Source organism: Podarcis erhardii, assembly GCF_964252035.2.
Source record: "Podarcis erhardii genome assembly, chromosome: 14".
Taxonomy (NCBI): Eukaryota; Metazoa; Chordata; class Lepidosauria; order Squamata; family Lacertidae; genus Podarcis; species Podarcis erhardii.
Genome location: NC_138503.1, coordinates 32634528 through 32654663, shown reverse-complemented (window position 1 = coordinate 32654663; position 20136 = coordinate 32634528). Strand labels below are relative to the sequence as shown.

Here is a 20136-nt window from a genome sequence, read left to right as displayed (position 1 = left end):
CACTGCCACAGGTGTGACCTCATGCTGCACGCTGAGTCCATTTATTTGTTTGTTTGTTTGTTTCCTTGCTTGGTAGAAGATTGGCATCCCACACATTCTGTTCCATGAAAGGAACCGTTCAAGACGACCAGTTCTGATTTCTGTGCAGCAATCCTACGATTCCTCTATTAGTTGCCATCTGGGGATGATACTAATATTGACCTACTTCGCAGAGTTGTTGTAAGAATATTTATTTATTTAACTTACAGTATGTATTGCATTATTGCGGGTGGCGCTGTGGGTTAAACCACAGAGCCTAGGACTTGCCGATCAGAAGGTTGGCGGTTGGAATCCCCTTGATGGGGTGAGCTCCCATTGCTTGGTCCCTGCTTCTGCCAACCTAGCAGTTCGAAAGCACAAAGTGCAAGTAGATAAATAGGGACCGCTCCGGCGGGAAGGTAAACAGTGTTTCCGTGTGCTGCTCTGGTTCACCAGAAGCGGCTTAGTCATGCTGGCCACATGACCCAGAAGCTGTCTGCAGACAACTGCCGGCTCCCTCGGCCTATAGAGCAAGATGAGCGCCACAACCCCAGAGTCGGTCACGACTGGACCTAATGGTCAGGGGTCCCTTTACCTTTACCTTTTTATGTATTGCATTTAAACCCCACCTTTTTCTACAGGGAGCTCAAGGTGGCGTACATTGTTCTCCCCCTCATCATTTAGATTCCAACAGCAGCCCTGCAAGGTAGGTTAGGCTGAGAGAGAGTGACTGGCCCAAGGTCACCTATGGAGTTTCATGGCTGATCTTGTCTCCCAGATCCTGTGGGGACACGGGTGGCACTGTGGGATAAACCACAGAGCCTAGGACTTGCCGATCAGAAGGTCAGCGGTTCGAATCCCTGCAATGGGGTGAGCGCCCGTTGCTCGGTCCCTGCTCCTGCCAACCTAGCATTTTGAAAGCATGTCAAAGTGCAAGTAGATAAATAGGTACCACTCCGGCGGGAAGGTAAATGGAGTTTCCGTGCGCTGCTCTGGTTCTCCAGAAGCGGCTTAGTCATGCTGGCCACATGACCCGGAAGCTGTACGCCGGCTCCCTCAGCAATAAAGCAAGATGAGTGCCGCAACCCCAGAGTCGGTCATGACTGGACCTAATGGTCAGGGGTTCCTTTACTTTTACCTTTACCCCCAAATCCTAGTCCAACACTCCAACCAATATGCCACACTGACACTTACAGAATTACAGAAAGTATGTACTGTTGTTTTTCATGCTCCTTCTGGGGTAGTTTGCCCACCTTTGGTTCCCATCCTGCACTCAGCTCTCACCTGTGGCTCCTAGAAGCTGTCAGCATGTGACAGTGGCCACACCCTGGGAAATGGCTTTGATTGGCTGGCTAAACCAGGTGAGGGTATCCTATGGGTCTCAAACCCTCAGTAAGTTAGGGACTTCCCCTGCCAGCAAAGACATGCTCTGGTGGAGAAGTTTGATAGTGGGTCCAGCAGGCATGAAGGAGGTTTCTGCACGTGCTGCAGAGGGAAGTGAGGGGCAGATGGGGCTCATCAACCTGGGAAGGCGGCCCATCTAGGAGAAGGAAAACACTAGTCCTAAAACTCCACTGCCTTGTGGGACATCTTCGAGAGAAGAAAAAGGCTAAGGAGTAAATCCTACACAAGTCCGGAGTGGAGTTCCTAAGGCAGTAGGGATGGCGCTTTGTTTGACTCCTTCTGGCAGCTCCTGCAGCCAAGCTGGTACCAAACATATTGATCTGCTTTCCTTTGGACCACATCAGCGAGGCTGAGAGGGGCTCTTGTTGCCTGGGCAGCCCAAGACCTCCATACACACAGCCCAGGCTTGTGCCCTGGGGAAGTCACTTCAGTGCTGCTAACACAGTGGTTTGAGAGCCAGTGTAGTGTAGTGGTTAAGAGCAGTAGCCTCATAATCTGGTGAACCAGGTTCGCTTCTCCGCTCCTCCACATGCAGCTGCTGGGTGACCTTGGGCCAGTCACACTTCTTTGAAGTCTCTCAGCCCCACTCACCTCACAGAGTGTGTGTTGTGGGGGAGGGAGGGAAAGGAGAATGTTAGCCGCTTTGAGACTCCTTCGGGTAGTGATAAAGCGGGATATCAGATCCAAACTCTTCTTCTCTTCTTCACCCCCAAGGTGCACTCCTTTGTCTCCCACGATAGACATATGGCAGCAGCAGGTTATTTTATTGCTTACCCACCCTTTACCATAAGGTCCCAGGGTGAGTTGCATCAACAAAGTATACAAGTATAAATAAGGGAAACAATCCCATATACAAAAGCAATGCAAACGTTTAGAAACAGTTCCACATATAAAGCACTTATATATATATATGTAGTGTGCTTTGCAAAGAAGCACCGGAGAGACATCAAACGTCATATTTAAAATGGGACTCCACAAATAAGTGGGTTTCTTTCTCCTGCCTCTCCTGCCTCTCCTGCCCTCCAGATTGCTGGGGTCCCAGAAGCAGCAAGCCCAGGAAATCCTCCCATCATTTCCTTGTGTCTGTGCTAAGCAGAGCTCAACTAGTGAGTCCTAAAGTTTTGTAGGAAGCAAAGCATACCCAAATTGCCAGTTCATCAGATTGGCTATAGCCATGGTCTCCATTTCTCCCTCTCCCCCCCCCCCCCCTTCAATGTGCCCCAGCTGGATCGCATTACAACCCCAGGTGCAAAATAAAATGGCTTAAAAAGCAGGGGAATAAATAAAAAAATTGTTTCCATCCGGCCGATAAGGCGACAGCAGAGCAGTGCATCTCCCCCCTGCTGCTACCCCCTTCCCCTACTCCGGAATTATGGCCAGAGATATGCAAATCGCTCCCTGGGGGAGGGAGAGGTCACCGGTCAAGCTCATTAGCACACGCTGAGTCAGAGATAATCAGACAGGAAGTGCGGATGTCACAACACACACACACACACACACACACACACACACACACACACACTGTCCTTTCCAGAAGGCAAAGTTTCCTGCTCCCACCCAGAGGCTGACCCATTAACCCTTTGCACTCCCTGTCAGTTTCTGACCTCTCTCTCGTTTTATCCTTCGCTGGCCTTCACTGGCCCTGCAGGTGAGCCCGCTAGGAATCCTTCCTCTCCTTTGATCAAGCCAGGCTGTCAGGCAAGGGGCAGCTTGAGAAGCAACTGTAAAAATATTATGTGTGAGAGAGAAGGAGAGAAGCATTGGGGTTAGCACTGCAGCCTCCCCTTTCCTCAATGCTGATCCCCCCCCTCCCACTTATCAGGAAGCAGGGATGTTACAAGACATCAGTTTCTCCTCCACTCTGGGCTCATCACATGCAGCACTGTTTCTAGTCTGCTGCAGATCACCTTCCACCAAAAGTTGCATTATCTGTCTCACTGTTTGCTGTGTACAGTCATACCTCATGTTATGTTTGCTTCAGGTTGAGCATTTTCAGGTTGCGTCCCACAGCGACCCGGAAGTACCGGAAAGGGTTACTTCCGAGTTTTGCTGCTTGCGCACGCGCAGACGTGCAAAATGACACCACACACATGTGCAGAAGCGGTGAATCGCGACCCGAGCGTGTGCAGACGTGGGTTGCATTCTTTTCAGGTTGTGAACGGGCCTCTGGAACGGATCCCATTCGCAACCAGAGGTACCACTGTAGCTATGTCAGTTATATAAATTACATAAGTTACATTGTCCTTACATTATTCCACCTCATTTGTTTCAGTGTAAACATGCCTTCAGTGCAAAGCTTCTCCCTCCCTCCCCCCCCTCTCTTTCTCTCTCTCATAACACTAGAACTTGGGGAGGATTTAGGACGGATAAAAGGAAGCACTTCTTCACATAGTATATAGTTAAACTATGGGACTCATTCCTACAGGAAGCAGTGATGGCCTCCAGCTTGGATGGTTTTAAAAGCGGATTGGACAAATTCATGGAGGAGAGAGCAATCAATGGCTGCTAGCTGTGGCAGCTATGCTCTACCTCCACAGCAAAGCTGTAGCGCTTCTGAATACCAGTTGCCAGAAACCGCAGGAGGGGAGGGTGCTTTTGTGCTTGGGGTCATGCCTGTGGGCTTTCCCCACAGGCATCTGGTTGGCTGCTGTGAGAACAGGATGCTGGGCTAGATGCAGCAGGCTCTTCATATCTTCAATACATTTGTGATAGCACCTGAGCACTTTGAAAGGACTCTAAATAAAAAATGAATATTATGCATTTTCAAATCTCTGGTTTGAGAACCAGGAATGGGGGATATATTTGGTTTGGTTTGCATCTGAATGCAAACCTGCCCAACTCTTGCTTCCAAAAACTATACATGAACTGAAACATCATTTGGAATTTGCACTTCTTCGAATTTTGCAATGCAGTTGTCTAATCAAAAACTATGTACCAAAGTGTGTGTGTGTTGCGGGGTGTGTGTGCATGATAAATGTATATATTAATGAAATAACATACACAAATGCATTGTATCAGGGGGATTTTGCCTGTAAGCAAAATTGCATACTAAAGTGTGTCTATTTGGGAAAACAGATAATTAAAAAAAACTGATGAATTTTCACGAGGATTTATAAAAAAATAAAAAAATAAACTGATTTGGAAATGTGGTGGACAGAACTTAAGACAGGGGTAGAAATAAGAAATGGGAGAAAACTGAAATGGTCAGATTTGCTCATCCCTGTTATCATTTCCCTTTGGGCGTGTAACTGATAAAGCGGGGAGGCGGATGAAATACTCCCTCTGGAAGAGATCTCTGCGCCAGGAGCCAATGCTTAGCTATGCATTCCTTTGTAATAAGGTATTGTGCCTTTATTTGTATGCATCCTTAGGTAAAGCACACACACATACACAACCCCAGGCAGCTGCTGCTGCTTTGCAAACTCGGCGCCCCGTAGCATAAAATTGAATTCAGTGTGGAATGTGTAGCTGCTGAACTCCGAGAGGAAAGGAAAGCGGGTGGGGGGGGGGAGAGAGAGATCCATTTTCCCCAGAGTAATATACTTGATTGTTCCATGGGGGTCCTCCTCTCTCTGCAGCTATAGAAGATCGAGGCTGTTTCTTACTGTGGGGCTGGGGAGGCAATGGGATCACGTGTGGCAGCACTATCCTGGGAAGTGATAACCAATTGTGGTGTAGTGGTTAGAGGGTTGGAAGGGAACAGGCTCCAAGTCCTTATTCAGCCACGGAGTTCACTGGTTCTCAGGCCATCAGCCACACCATACATTGAAAGCACGAGGATATCACTTTAAAGAGGAGTTTGTTATGGGTGGTGAGAGTTGTCATGAGACCCCTGTTCCCCTCACAGAGTTTCCTGGGAAGAAGCATTGGCTGTTGAACCACTGTAGCTTTGTGTTGAGAGTTGTTAGGGGTCGCCTAACAACTCTCAACATCCTTAGGGAAGTTTTTAAAGTTTGATGTTTTATCTTTTTTTAATATTCTGTTGAGAGCCGTCCAGAGTGGCTGGGGAAACCCAGCCAAATGGCGGGGTATAAATAACAAATTATTATTATTATTATTATTATTATTATTATTATTATTATTATTATTATTATACAAACTTCAGTTCCCAGGATTTTTGGAGGGAAGCCACTGAGACTCCATTGAAATGTCACAGCTTTCCCAGTTCTGTCTTCTATGAAAGGAGCTTCCCTTGAAGTTAGTGCAGTACAGTGTCTTCCTTTGACTCCCCTTCCTTCATTATCTTTCTTCTAGGCTTACTGCCCACCTTTTCCCCTTTTCTCAAGCCAACGTTGACCTTTAGGGGCCCCCACAGCCTTCAGCCACGATGACTCCAATGCCCTTTGAACTGCACAGTGCCTCCTGCACCTCAGCCAAAGGAACCTCCCATCATCGCAGCCGCATCGTTTTCCTGCCTCCATGGCCCCTGTCCTCAGCTTGAATGTTTATGAAGATTCTGAGGCATCGCAGCAGTTCTGTCAATGGCAGGGAGGCTGGGAGCTGCCGGTTTTCGAGCCTCTCACACAGCTAAGTTGCAGAACCTGGCAACCTTCTCTGCGGGAGGCTGCAAGTTCTCTGGCACGTCTTCTTCTGCTCCTTGCCTTGCCCTCCCCGGTAATAAAGCTACTTTCAAGAATTCCGCTGTCTCTCGGATTTAGGCGCTAAGCTCTCTGCTCTAATTACCCTCATTCTCTACCGATCCCTCCCCTCCCCCCACCCGGGGACTTTTCCGCCGGTTACTCTGCCAGCCTTCGGCACGCACGACTGCACAGGTGGGTTAGAACATAAAAGGATCTCTGTTTTGAGAAGGCTGCCCCGGAGTCTCTCCCTTTGATCCCCTGGGCTGCGAGATGTGATGTAATAACCTGTAGAATTATACAGTAACAAATAGAAATAATCCCATTAGCAACTGAAGATCAACAAAAGGACGTCGGCTGCCACCCTGGTAGAGGACCAGAAGGGGCTGAGACAAAACGACCCACTGATTCATACTGACTTTTTCGGCAGTCTTGAAAAACTGCTGCTCTTAAGGGATAGCTTTTGAGGGAAGAGATTTGCAAATCTTGACAAAAACAATATGCAAAGCATGATGTAGTACAAGGCCTTGTTTTCCTAGCTGTGAGGCAGGAGTGGGCAGCCTCTACTACTGGGGGCCAAAGGTGGCTCTCCATATTTCCCTATTTGGCCCTTGGGAGCTCTGTTCAGGCCACACCGCCTCTCACTGTCCCTTCCTATGGTTTCTTGCAACTGTCCTGCTCCAAACCTCTTTTAAAGCCATTCAGGAAAGTGCCCATCACTACCTCTTGTGAAAGTGAGTTCCACAGTTTAACTGTGTGAATAATGACTTCATTTGCAGAAGATTCCTGCCCCGAATCTTCCAACGTTCAGCTTCATTGGGAGTCCATGCATTTTCGTGTTATGGGAATGGGAGAAAGCATTTTCTCTATCCACTTCCTTTGTGCCATGCATAATTTTATAAACGTCTATCACGTCCATTCGTGGCACTTCCTGCTGCACCTGAGGGCTAGCTGAAGGGGCGCAGGGTAGGTCACATGACGCACAGCGCTCTGTCCACTAACATATTACCACTGCTTCCTCTCCCCTCACCTTGAAATCTGCTGCCTGAGGGTGAGGGTGGAGCCACCTCACTCTGCCCAATGATAGGGTTGACCCTATTGGACCAGCTCTGCTACAGTCTTAGGCATTCTGGTGGTCAGCAAAGCTGGATGTCTATTCTCAGATCTGCCTGGCCTGCTGTTCTCAGCTTTCAGCTCTCATCCTCTCTTACCCCCCTGGGATGCTGACTCCAGGATGTCTGCCTTTTCCTGGGGCACATTCCACACATTTTCACATAAGTGCTCAGGCTACAGGAAGCTACTCCTTTTGTTGACATCATTTGGAAATTATAGTTTTGTCTGTTTTAATTGTTTCTTTAGACTGGAGCTGTTCTGTTTTATTCAGTTGTCCTCTGCTGTGTGTGTGTGTGTGTGTGTGTGTGTGTGTGTGTGTGTAAAATTAACAAATAGCAGTTATGTAGAATTCCTTTCTGTGCTCAAGATGCCTGACGTACGTTATTTTCAGAAAAACAATCCTGTTACTTACCTTCCTCCTCCTCCTTTTGCATATGCTCCTAGGACCCCATTTGCCTGACACAGTCCCAGGCCCCTGTTTACTGGACACAGAGCCAGTATGATGAGAGCTTAGCTTGTCAGGCCAACATCAAGAAGATAGCAGTTCCATTTCCCACTCGGCCATTAATAATCTCTCTCTTGTCACCATGGCCTACCTCACAGGGTTGTTGTTTGGATAAAATGGATATGGGGAAAGAACCATTGTATTATGAGCTTCTGGAATGCAATAAATGAATGAATCATTATTCCCTTCTCATTCTCTATTTTTCTGACACCCTTTCTTTCTTTCTTTCTTTCTTTCTTTCTTTCTTTCTTTCTCCCTTTCTCCCTTTCTCCCTTTCTCCCTTTCTCTCTTTCTTCCTCCCTCCCCACATAGCAAGTTGCTGGAGAACAGCCAAGTGACCCTTGCCAGGGGTCTGAACCAATCACTTGCTGAAGGCTGCAGATATCCCGCCCCTGCCCAAAACTTGATTTGCCATTGCATTGGAGAGTGAGGAAGAGCCACACCTCCTCCTCTCTAGTGCACATGGCTGTTAATGCACATGAGCACTAAGCCTCCCCATGGCACGCAGTCTACCATTTTGCACCTTGCCTCTGAAGAGTGTCGTTTTGAATGACAGTGTAGCTGCTAAGGTTTTCCAGCAAAGGTTTTCTGACCAGAAGTTCAAAGACTTCTTTGCTTTCCATCTAGGGCAGAATCAATGCCTACAAAGGAGAGGATTAGTAGCAGGGAGAAGGGCCTGAGGGCTGGTCCTTGGAATGAGAATAATAACCCCACAAGTGCCACAGTTTTCACCCATGATCTACTGCCAGGTAAGATGCTACAAGTTGGGAATGGAGGTTGAGCGATGGTGGCTTGACTATGGTTCTAAGAGAATTTGTGGCTCAAGCGCTTTTTGAACCACGAATCTCCTGATTCACAGTTCTGTCTCAACACACAGGGAGACACAGAGCAGCATCAGCAAGGATGCCATCACTGTTCTTGCATTGCACTTTTCCTGAGCAGCCTCCAAAACGGCCGCCGTTCATCAGCTCAGTGATATCAGCCACCCTTGACCCCTTTCCGAAGACTTTTTAATTCTCTTTGCCCTTGGCAATATTCCACCCCTAATCCTATTTTCACCAGTTCCTATCCAATTTAATACAGCTCCTGTAAGTCAAAATTAATTACGCTGGGCACTCTTGGTCACGAGGGGGAGAAAGCAGAGAGGTTCTTGCTCGCCACGAACAAAACAGGCAAGGCTGACTTGATACAGGAAGGGGTTTAGCTGGGGAGTCTGTGGCCAAAGATTAATCTCAGACCCAGTACTCCCCCTTCCAATTAGAGTGGTGTTTGGGTGTCTCAGGAGGGGGGGAGGAGGCTTCCAGATTGTAACTATCTGAGAGTGGGATTCAATCACATCCCCAAGCAAGTTTAACTTTCATAATTAGTTGATCTGGAGCTTTTGTTCAACAATTGCAGACTGAGAATGTGCTATAAAAGAAAAGCATGTGATCTTACCTAAAGAACCCTGGGAACTCTAATTTGTCAACGGTGCTGGGGATTGCAGTTCTGTGAAGGGAAAACTACAGTTCCCAGTAGTTTAGAGAACGGCCGTAGCTCAGCGGTAGGGCATTCGCTTTGCATGCAGAAGGTCCCAGGTGCCGTCCAGGTAGGACTGGGGGGAAACTCCTGTCTGAAACACTGGGGAGCAGCTGCCAGTCAGTGTAGACGATACTAAGCTAGATAATGGGTCTTACAGAATATAAAACAGCTTCCTATGTTCCTATGCTCAGTATTCTTTGGGGGGGGATGATGTGCTTTAACTGTATGCTGGGTATACAACCTCACTCCCTCCGCTCAAGTTGGGCTGTTTTGAGATTAGAAAAGCGACCCATTAGTCTGGCATCCTGTTCTCACTGTGGCCAACCAGAAGCCTCAATTCTGGAGCCCCCAAGCAGGATCTGAGCACAAGAGCCCTCTCCCTTACTGCGGTTTCCAGTAATTGGTATTCAGATGCATTGCTTCCTCTATCATTGCTAGTAGCCACCAACTGCCTTCTCCTCCACGAATTTGCCTAATCCTTCTTTTAAAGCCATTCACATTGGAGGCCATCACTGCCTCCTGTGGGAGTGAGTTCCATAGTTTGACACCTGCTTGATGCAGCACTCTCTAATCCCCCACAAAGAAAGCAGGATGAATGCTTAACAGGCTGTCTGTAAGGAAATGCCCAATGTGCGTGTTTGTCTGTCTGTCTGGCTCGCCGGCTCGCTGGTTGGCGTCAACACATCTGTCTGGCTGCTCTCCGCTGGCAATCCCATTTGAGAATTATCCATCTCATAGAGGTGGCCAACTCAACACCTCCGACATCCTCTATTCCCAGTCTCTCTTTTCTACTGAAGCCTTCCCTTTGCTGCCCCTCCCCTTTGTTTTCCAAAGACCAGATGGTAAAACATCTCCTGGATTGTACCACTTCAAAATGGAAGGGGGTGGCGTGTAATAATAATTGAAATCCTTCTCCAAGCAGAGGGGACTCTGTCCACTAGTATGTCTGAGAGGAGGCAAAGTCTGGCAGGGTCCGATTCATCCACTGAAAGTATTTGCAAGGCTGGCTGTGGATCATCTGGCTTTCTCAGTTCATGATGAGGAATGTCTAGTAGGGTGGAGTGTGACTATGCCAAAAATCAGGAGTGAGGAACTGGATTCAGCCAGCAAGTGGGATCCTCTCCTCCCCCAAGCCCACCCCAATGGGGCACCCACATGTCAGCCACCTGACATCACAATGTCATCATTTGTACTTCTGTGAACCTTGGGGGCTCCCCCAAGCCTGCTGATCTCTTTCTCTTCTGCATGGATGTTGCTATTTTGGCTCCATAGGACCAGGACTTGGAAAATGGAGATTGAAGTTGGTACATGATAACAAGGGGTGGGGTGGGGTCCTGTAACAAAATGTTGTAGCGTGCAGTGCTTCCTCTTCCAGATTGAAGCAACTCATTTCACTCTACTTTTTGTGCATTCCCCACCCCACCCCACCCCACCCCACCCCACCCCACCCCACCCCACCCCTTGTCATTCCAACTTCAATCTTTATCAACGACTTGGATGATGGACTCAAGGGCATCCTGATCAAATTTGCAGATGACACCAAACTGGGAGGGGTGGCTAACACCCCAGAGGACAGGATCACACTTCAAAACGACCTTGACAGATTAGAGAACTGGGCCAAAACAAACAAGATGAATTTTAACAGGGAGAAATGTAAAGTATTGCACTTGGGCAAAAAAAAATGAGAGGCACAAATACAAGATGGGTGACACCTGGCTTGAGAGCAGTACATGTGAAAAGGATCTAGGAGTCTTGGTTGACCACAAACTTGACATGAGCCAAAAGTGTGACGCGGCAGCTAAAAAAGCCAATGCAATTCTGGGCGGCATCAATAGGAGTATTGCATCTAGATCAAGGGAAGTAATAGTGCCACTGTATTCTGCTCTGGTCAGACCTCACCTGGAGTAATGTGTCCAGTTCTGGGCGCCACAGTTTAAGAAGGACACTGACAAACTGGAACGTGTCCAGAGGAGGGCAACCAAAATGGTCAAAGGCCTGGAAACGATGCCTTATGAGGAACAGCTAAGGGAGCTGGGCATGTTTAGCCTGGAGAAGAGGAGGTTAAGGGTTGATATGATAGCCATGTTCAAATATATAAAAGGATGTCACATAGAGGAGGGAGAAAGGTTGTTTTCTGCTGCTCCAGAGAAGCGGACACGGAGCAATGGATCCAAACTACCAGAAAGAAGATTCCACCTAAACATTAGGAAGAACTTCCTGACAGTAAGAGCTGTTCAACAGTGGAATTTGCTGCCAAGGAGTGTGGTGGAGTCTCCTTCTTTGGAGGTCTTTAAGCAGAGGCTTGACAACCATATGTCAGGAGTGCTCTGATGGTGTTTCCTGCTTGGCAGGGGGTTGGACTCGATGGCCCTTGTGGTCTCTTCCAACTCTATGATTCTATGATTCAATCCACAATAGCATATCTAGGTAGGACTAGGAATGTCTCCCATCTGAAACCCTGGAGAGCAGCTGGCAGTCAGTGGCAGCAATACTGGGCAATGTGGCCCAATGATCTGGCTCGTTAAGGCAGTTTCTTAAGACCGAGACCCAATTAAGACAAGAGTGGGAGAGATTGAGGGTTTGGCAGAATAAGGCAGCTCCCTGAGTTTTGTAGCTAAAAGTCCAAGAATCTGTCCTTGACATATTCAGGTGCATCTGAGAATGACCCCTCTCCAAAACCCCGGAGAGCTGAGCTGTTGCCAGTTAGTGTTGGCAATAAAGAGCTAGATGGAGCAATGGTCTGACTCAATAGAAGGCAGCTTCTTCTTCTTCTTTTAATCTTCTTAATTGATTTTTCACTTTAAAAAGAAGGCATCTTCTTGATTTCACTCTCTCTTCCATCTGCAATACAGGAGTTATAGTACTGATGTATTTTATAGAGTCATTGCTAAGCTGAACAGAAAGGATACTTGCAAAAAAGAAATTGCAAAATGTATATACCACTTGATTATAAAGGGCCTCTAAGCAGTTTACAAAAATATAAAATAAAAGGTTAAAATTTTCAGCAAACACAGTGAAAAACAGGTATTCAGAAAAGATGGTTAAAATCAACCAGAGTTCTACATGTTCACCTAAGGTGCCAAAAAGACCTCAGCAAAGGTCCTGCCTGCCTGGTGACAATAGTCAGGAAGTTTCAAAGTGTGGGTTCTGCCACACTAAAAGATTGATTTCTTGCAGGGGCAGCATGAGTATTATGTGGTACCTGTAGCAGTACCAGTTCTGCAGCTCAAAGCGGAACACTGAAACTAAGAGCACTTTTTGGTTCAAAATGGATCAATTCCTTGAGTTCATCTGCACTGACTGGCCATGGTGCTCCACTGAGTTACCACCCTCCCCCCACCCAGGTATGTCCCTTTCCCCATTTAACAGGTGAGGCTTTTCCTGGCATGTAGATGTGTGATCGGAAAAGCTACACTCACTCATTTTCTTTTGGACATGCTCTTCTTAAAAGGAGCAGGACTAGTTTTCAAAACAGGATGCCTACTCTTTCTCTGGCTCCTTTACTATATCAACTGCTTTTTTTAATGACTGTAAACCAGGATTTGGCTTAAAGAAGCAGCTTAAGCCAATTGTATCTGCTTCCTCCAGTGAGTGGACAAACGACACGTTGGAATTAGATGGAATTTTCCAGGGCTTTCATAGTGTCTCCGGATCTTCGTCTTGCTTGGCAAAAATAGAAGACCAAACAGTGGAGGACCTTAAGGTCCATAAATAGCAACACTCTAGAGGTCCCGGGCCCTAAGGAAGTCAGATTAGCCTCAACCAGGGCCAGGGCCAGGGCCTTTTCAATACTGGCTCCAGCCTGGTGGAACACTGTCTCATGAGACCTGGGCCCTGCGGGATCTGATTTCTTTCCACAGGGCCTGTAAGACAGAGTTGTTCCAAGCCTTTGGCTTGGAACCAGCCTGATCCCCTCCCCCTCTTTCCTTTTCCTTCTGTGATGGAACCCCTATTTGGGGACTTCCCTGGCTTTTCTGACCCATGTAGGACCAGTCTGGATAGTTGGCCTTGGTGAAGATTTGATGTTTTCTCCCCCCAAACAGTTTTTGATCTGGGCTTCCACTGAAATGAGGCGGCATTTTAAGTAGTATTTTAATCTTGTTTTTAAGTTGTATTTTAATCAATTGTTTTTATACCTGATGTTAGCCGCCCTGAGCCGGGTGTTGGCAAGGGAGGGCGGGGTATAAATAAAATAAAATAAAATAAAATAAAATAAAATAAAATAAAGCACAGGATGTGCCTGAGAACCGCTTTGAAAAGATGGATGACATAGCTGCAGGGACCAGGAACCCAACTCTGGTTGCAGGCCACCAGAATTATGCCTCCAACACCTCCCTCTGAGAGAGCATATTTTGGGCCCAGTCAAGAGGGAAAGAATCCTGTGGATTCCTTGCTTTTCAGAGGAGGCTCAGAAAGATTCATCATAGCTTAGCAGTAGAGCAGAGCGGGGAACCCTTTATGAGCCTGAGAAGTGCATTCCCTTATAGGAAGTCTTCCAGGGTCCACATGTCAGTGGTGGGCAGGGCCATAAGCAGAAAGAGCTCAAGCAACACATTTGAATTTCACCTGTGTACGGTAGGCTTGTTCTAAACACACACACACTCACTCACTCACAGAGTTGCCTCTATCCTCTGCCCAGGCAAGTGAGCAAGAGTTCAACACATATTCTAGCCAGGCAAGCACACTTAAGGAGAGTGTGAAGCAGGTGCACCCCAAAGGAAAGGGGTTGGAAGGTGTGTGACTGGAGAGGGGATCCCCCAAGGAGAATCCTGAGGGCCAGCCAGAGAGACCTGGACAGCCACACCCAGTTCTCCAGTCCTGGTGACAGAACATCTGCTTTTGCCTGCAGAAGGTCCCAGGTCTTCAATCCCCAGCATCTCTCGGTGGGGCTGGGAATTTTCCATGTCTGAAACCCTGGACAGCTGCTGCTAGTCAGTTTAGACAATACTGATCAAGATGGACTGTTGCTTGTCCTACTTATAAGACAGCTCCCTCTGCTCCTGTGAGGTCAGTTAAAGTAGGCACCCCAGTCAGCAGATGTTGGGTGCCATTAAGAATAGGAAGGGGACGCAGGTGGCGCTGTGGGTTAAACCATAGAGCCTAGGACTTGCTGATCGGAAGGTTGGCGGTTCGAATCCCTGCGACGGGGTGAGCTCCCGTTGCTTGGTCCCTGCTCCTGCCAACCTAGCAGTTCAAAAGCACAAAGTGGAAGTAGATAAATACCGTATTTTTTGCACCATAACACTCACTTTTTTCCTCCTAGAAAGTAAGGGGAAATGTCTGTGCGTGTTATGGAGCGAATGCCTGCGGGTGGCGGGGGGGGGGGGAATCTGCTGCAGTTGTGAGCAGAGGATCCATGGTTCCCCTTCCTTCCCTGCTCCGTGGTTACAAAGCATGGATCCACATGGATCCTCAGGATTTTTGCATTGGGCTACTCCAAACTCACTGTCAGATCACATGTCTGTGGTCACAGCATGAACCACAAAAATCATATATCCACTATTTCGTTTAGAATATTTTTTTTTCTTGTTTTCCTCCTCTAAAAACTACGTGCATGTTATGGTCTGGTGCGTGTTATAGAGCGAAAAATACGGTATGTACCGCTCCGTCGGGAAGGTAAACGGCATTTCCGTGCGCTGCTCTGGTTCACCAGAAGCGGCTTAGTCATGCTGGCCACATGATTACCTTTACCTTAAGAATAGGAAAGAGCAAGGGGTGCCGGGGGGGGGGGGAGGAGATGCTTCCAGAATTACACAGCCAAGCAGAGCTTGAGATACCTCAGCAAGCAAACCACTCTGACTGGTTGCTAGGCAACACCTCCACCCCTCTTGGACAGCGGTCAACAGAATTAACCCTTACATTCCTGAATGAATGATCCCTGCTGTTGTACTTCTAACACCTAGTAGCTTTGTGCTGTGGTCACCCCCACAAATACACTGCCCTTCTAGTTAAACCCCATCTAGTTAAACTGATCCAGTGGAGGAGGAGGGCCATTGCAGAGTCCTTTGCCAAGGACCCCCTTAACACTGGGAGTGACCTCTACAGATTTCTCATGTACTTAAAAAAATAATCATCATTGTCAGAGCCACCCTGGGTCCCAGCTCACAAGAGACCAAAGTCCAGTCCAAGCTATATACAAAAGGTTTTATTGAAGATCATTGTCGTCATTACATCCAAACTCCGTGGCTCCGCATCTGTTACCCTTAGATGTTAGAAGTCCCCTCTGAGTCCGTCCCTCCCCTGCACCAATTTAAGAGGCTTGTACTGCTCCACCTTTTCCTCTCTTTCCTTTTCCGCAGGGTCTTCCTGCCCCCCTGTCTTCCCTCTTTCCGGGACTCCCCAGAGGCTGAGTCTTCTCCCGCCTGCTCCCCCCTCCTTCGTGCTTTGGCACCAGGCTCCTCCTCAGAGCTCTCCTCATTTCCGCGCGCCTCTATATTTGAACTTGGCGCGCGTACGTTGCCTCTGACCTTCCTTTCTACAGTTACGCTGCTCTCGGTACTACACTCCTCCCTTTCAGGCAGGACGTCTTGCTCCGAACTCCTCCCCCTTCCTCCTTCCTGTCCTGCTCTTTCTGACACACTGGCAACTCCCCCCCCTCTACTCCGTTCCGACGGGGGAGCTGGTCCCGCTTTGCCACTCCCACTGGGGATTCCCTCTTCGTTCCCCTCTCTCTGACTGATTCCCTCTCTATTGCCCCTTGGCCTGACCAGGGGGGCTCCCTTCTGGGAATCCTCTGATTCGCTAGACGGACTTTGGGACAACCTCGGCTCGTTGTCGTCCTCTTCCTCCTCGCCCTCGCTCTCTGTCTCCTCTCTCCCTAAAACCCTGACATCCATCCCCCCCTCGAAGCCCCCCCTTCCCCCCTTCCGCTCATCGGGTGCAGGTTGTGGAAGCTGCCGCTCTTCGGAGGCGGACGCAGGATACAGATTCTGCACCTCCATCTCCTCTGTTTGCAGTTCGTTGTACGAGTGTTCGAATTCGGGTTCTTGACCCAAGGTGTTCTCTTCTCCCTCCTCCATTGGTACCTGGTCCGGTGCTGCCTGCCAAGGTCCCGTCAGCCATTTCCTGCGCCAGTCCTCCTCTGGTTGCTCGTCCCACCAATAAGAGGGTTCTGTGTCCACCCCCGAACACGATCCCCTGGGCGAGTTGGAGTCCGGCGACCTTTCTTCAGCTGAAGAAAAGCCGTGGAAAGTGCTGCCTGAACATGTGGGCGTAAAGAGCCAGTCATCAAAGTACTCGGCTGGCATGGGTCTATGAGGGAAAAGGGCATGGAACTCGTCTTTTAAAAGAGGTTCGTCTAAGGCGTAGCCCGGCACCCAACCATTGGCACTGACTGGGGCACCCTCTCTGACTAGAAAATATTCTACTCCCTCTTGCCCCCATCTCGAGTCCAGGATCTCTGTGACCTCGTTGAGTGGTTTGGCCCTAGGCGCCCTCTCCCTCTCCTGTGACTTAGTGTGTTGTTGCGTGACTGTGTCAGACTCCTGAAACCTGTGCGGTGCCTTGTAGGGAGTGAGCACCGATCTATGAAAGACCGGGTGCACTCTGGAACCTTCGGGGAGGGCTAGTCGAAAGGCTACAGGGTTGATTTTAGCCTCCACCTGGTACGGCCCTAACTGCCTGTGCCCCAGCTTCTTCTTGGCCAACGACTTGGCTGGCATCGCTTGGGCCGCTAACCACACCCAGTCCCCCACCTGGATCTCCTCTCCCTCTCTCCTGTTTTTGTCAGCCTGCACCTTATATGCTTGCTTGGCCAGCTCTAAATGTCTCCGCAACTCTTCGTGCACCTCCTGCAGCTCCGCTGCAAACTGGTCGGCTCCTTGCGGCACCCCCTCTCCCGGTGCCACGAACCCCGGGAAGGTTCTGGGGTGACGACCATTGTTCGCGAAAAACGGCGTCACCCCCGTGGACGCGTGCTTCGTGTTGTTATAGGCAAACTCTGCCATCGGCAGGTAGTCCACCCAAACTGCTGGTCGCTGGTTGGCGTAACATCTCAGGTACTGCTGCATGATCGCGTTGACCCTCTCAGCTTGGCCGTTGGTTTGTGGGTGTCTCGCCGACGTGAGGTTGATCTTGACGTTCAGGATACCTAAAAGCTTCTGCCAAAAATTGGAAACAAACTGGCGCCCCCTGTCGGACAGGATGGACTGCGGCAGCCCATGCACCTTGAACACGTGATCGATGAAGAGTTTGGCAGTCTGTTCCGCCGTCGCCACCTTTGCGCATGGAATGAAGTGCGCCATCTTGGTGAACAGGTCCACAACCACCAGTACCGCCGTCTTCCCCCTGGAGCTGGGCAGGTCAGTAACGAAGTCCAGAGCTACCCTCTCCCACGGTTGCTGTGGCGTTTCCAGCGGTTCCAACAGCCCCGCTGGCTTCTGGTGTACTGGCTTGAACCTCTGACAAGTGTCACACCTGGCGACGTAATCCGCTACCTCTCCACGCATCCGGGGCCACCAAAAGTCTCTTGCCACCAGTTCTATTGTCTTCTCCTTACCGAAGTGGCCCGCACTGGGGGCGTCGTGCAACTGCTGCAGAACCTTTGCGCGAAGCTCGTCGCTTGGCACGTAGAGGGCACCTTTGCGAGTTAGCAGCCCGTCGCGTAGTTGGAACTCTTCGCCACTCTGCACACCTCTGCGCAATTCCTCCATCTTGGACTGTGCGAACTGATCCACTTGCAACGCGCGTCGCACCGCGTCCAGATCTACTGTGGCGGCAGCGCACGACCACGCCTGCGGTGCGAAAATGTGCTTGGCTGCTACAGGCGCCGCTTCATCGAGATATTGCGGTTTCCTGGATAGCGCATCGGCTATAACGTTGGAATCTCCTGGGACGTACTCTATCCGAAAGTCGAAATCCGCGAAGAATTCCGCCCAGCGCATGTGCCTCTGGCTTTGGAGCTTCGCCGTGCGCCAATACTCTAGGTTCTTGTGATCCGTGCGGACCTGTACTGTGTGCTTGGCTCCTATGAGGAAGTGTCGCCACGCTTTGAAAGCTGCGTGAATGGCTAACAGCTCCCTGTCCCATATGGTGTAGTTTTGCTCCGCTTTGCTGAGCTTTCTGGAGTAAAAGGCACCGGGTCTCCAGTTTCCATGTGGATCTTCTTGCAGGAGTACGGCTCCAACCGCTCTGTCTGACGCGTCGGTCTCTAGTCGTATGGGCTTGCCTGGATTCACGTGCAGCAGCTGCTCCTCGGAGGCGAAAAGGCTTTTAAGCTTCTGAAAAGAGCGCTCCGCCTGTTCCGTCCACACGAACCTCTTTTTCTTGGAACTGAGAGTGTCCGTGATCGCTGCCGTCTCCTTTGCAAAACCTCTGATGAATTTGCGGTAGAAGTTGGCGAAGCCGATGAATCTTTGGACTTCCTTCCGATTGCGAGGGCTCTTCCAGTCCAACACCGCGCGGACCTTGGCGCTGTCCATGGCCAGCCCCTTGTCGGACAGCTTGTAGCCTAGGAAATCCACGTCCGTCACATCAAACTGGCACTTCTCTAACTTGGCGTAGAGCTTGTTCTCCCGTAGTCTCTGTAGGACTTCCTTTACGTCCTTCTCATGGGCCTCCTCCGTTTCCGAAAAGATCAGGATGTCGTCGAGGAAACACACGCATTTCTTGTAGAGAAGTCCCGCTAGCACGTGATGCATAAATGCTTGGAAGACGTGAGATCCATTTTGGAGACCAAATGGCATAACTCTGTATTCGTACGTGCCCAGAGGCGTGAACATGGCCGTCTTCCACTCATCGCCCTCCCGGATGCGTATGAGGTTATACGCTCCACGCAGATCCAATTTGGTGAAGATCTTCCCCTTCCTTACGGTTGCCAGGAGATCATCTATCTTGGGCATGGGGAAGGCCTTGGGTTTGGTCTTACTGTTTATGAATCGATAGTCCACAATGAGTCTTTTCTGGGGCGTGTCTTTCTTCTTTACAAAGAAAACAGGACTGCCCCCCACCGCTTTCGATTCTCGGATGAATCCGCGCTTCAAATTGTGCTCTATGAACTCCCTGAGTTCTTGCATCTCGTCCTCAGACATGGAATACAGCTTTGCAGTCGGCAACTGCGCCCCTGGCACCAGGTCGATGGCACAATCATAAGGCCTGTGGGGCGGCAACTGGTCAGCTTCCTTCTCGCAGAAAACCTCCAGGAACCCCTCGTACTTGCGGGGTACTGCCTGCACCATGCCAAGTTGCAACTGCTGCTCAGCTCCCTCCTCCTGGCTGGACTGGATGCAATGTTGAGCACAGTACGATGAGCAAAAGGTGATCTGCCGTTGGTACCACGCTACAGCAGGACTGTGTCTCTCCAGCCAACTCATGCCTAATACTATAGGCGTGTCTGAAAGGCGGGTGACATTGAAGCTGATGACTTCTCGATGATTTCCAATCCTCATCACCATGGGAGGCGTCTGTTGCACAACTTGTCCTCCTAGCAATTTCCTGCCATCCACCGTGACTACGTTCAGAGGTGTTGTCGCTGGCAGAAGCGCTATGCGATGCTGCTTGACAAAGTGCGTCCCCACAAAATCTGCGTTGCTCCCAGAATCAATCGTGATGGGGACTTCCAGGGTGGTTCCATTCGGCAACTGAAGTGTTGCAGTGAGCTGCACCGCTGGCTTGGGTGGTAAAGGGTCTGTGCGTTGCAAAAGCACTGGGGACTGCTCTACAGATTCGCCTGGCTGAGCCCCAGCAGCTCTGCTTCCAGCCAGGCACTGTCGTTTCCCTGAGGTTGCTCTGCTTGCATCATTTCTGCTGCAACAGTTGCTAAAGCTGCAGTGTGTTTCTGCAGCCTCTGGGGACACTCTTTCGCCATGTGCTGTGCACTGTCGCAAATGTAACACTTCCTGGTCCCTCTAGGAGGCTTTGCCTTCACTGCACCGGAAGCTGGGGCTCTGGCTGTTGCTTGAGCCTTAGCACCACCAAGTTCCATGGGCTCCTCCCCCTGCCTTCCCAGTGGCGAAGGATGTGACTGACTGAACTCCCTGGGGATGAAAGAAGACGTCCTCG

At 49.6% G+C, this 20136-nt stretch overlaps 1 long non-coding RNA gene across 1 annotated transcript in view; it reads left to right on the top strand.

Moving 5' to 3' along the window:
- Positions 1–14238: 14238 nt before the first annotated feature.
- The window catches only part of LOC309329509, a 219638-nt gene continuing 213740 nt past the window's right edge, over positions 14239–20136 (top strand). The window contains exon 1 of the long non-coding RNA XR_014151190.1: positions 14239–14343. This is a non-coding gene — a long non-coding RNA (uncharacterized lncRNA). The remainder of the gene's footprint in view (positions 14344–20136) is intronic.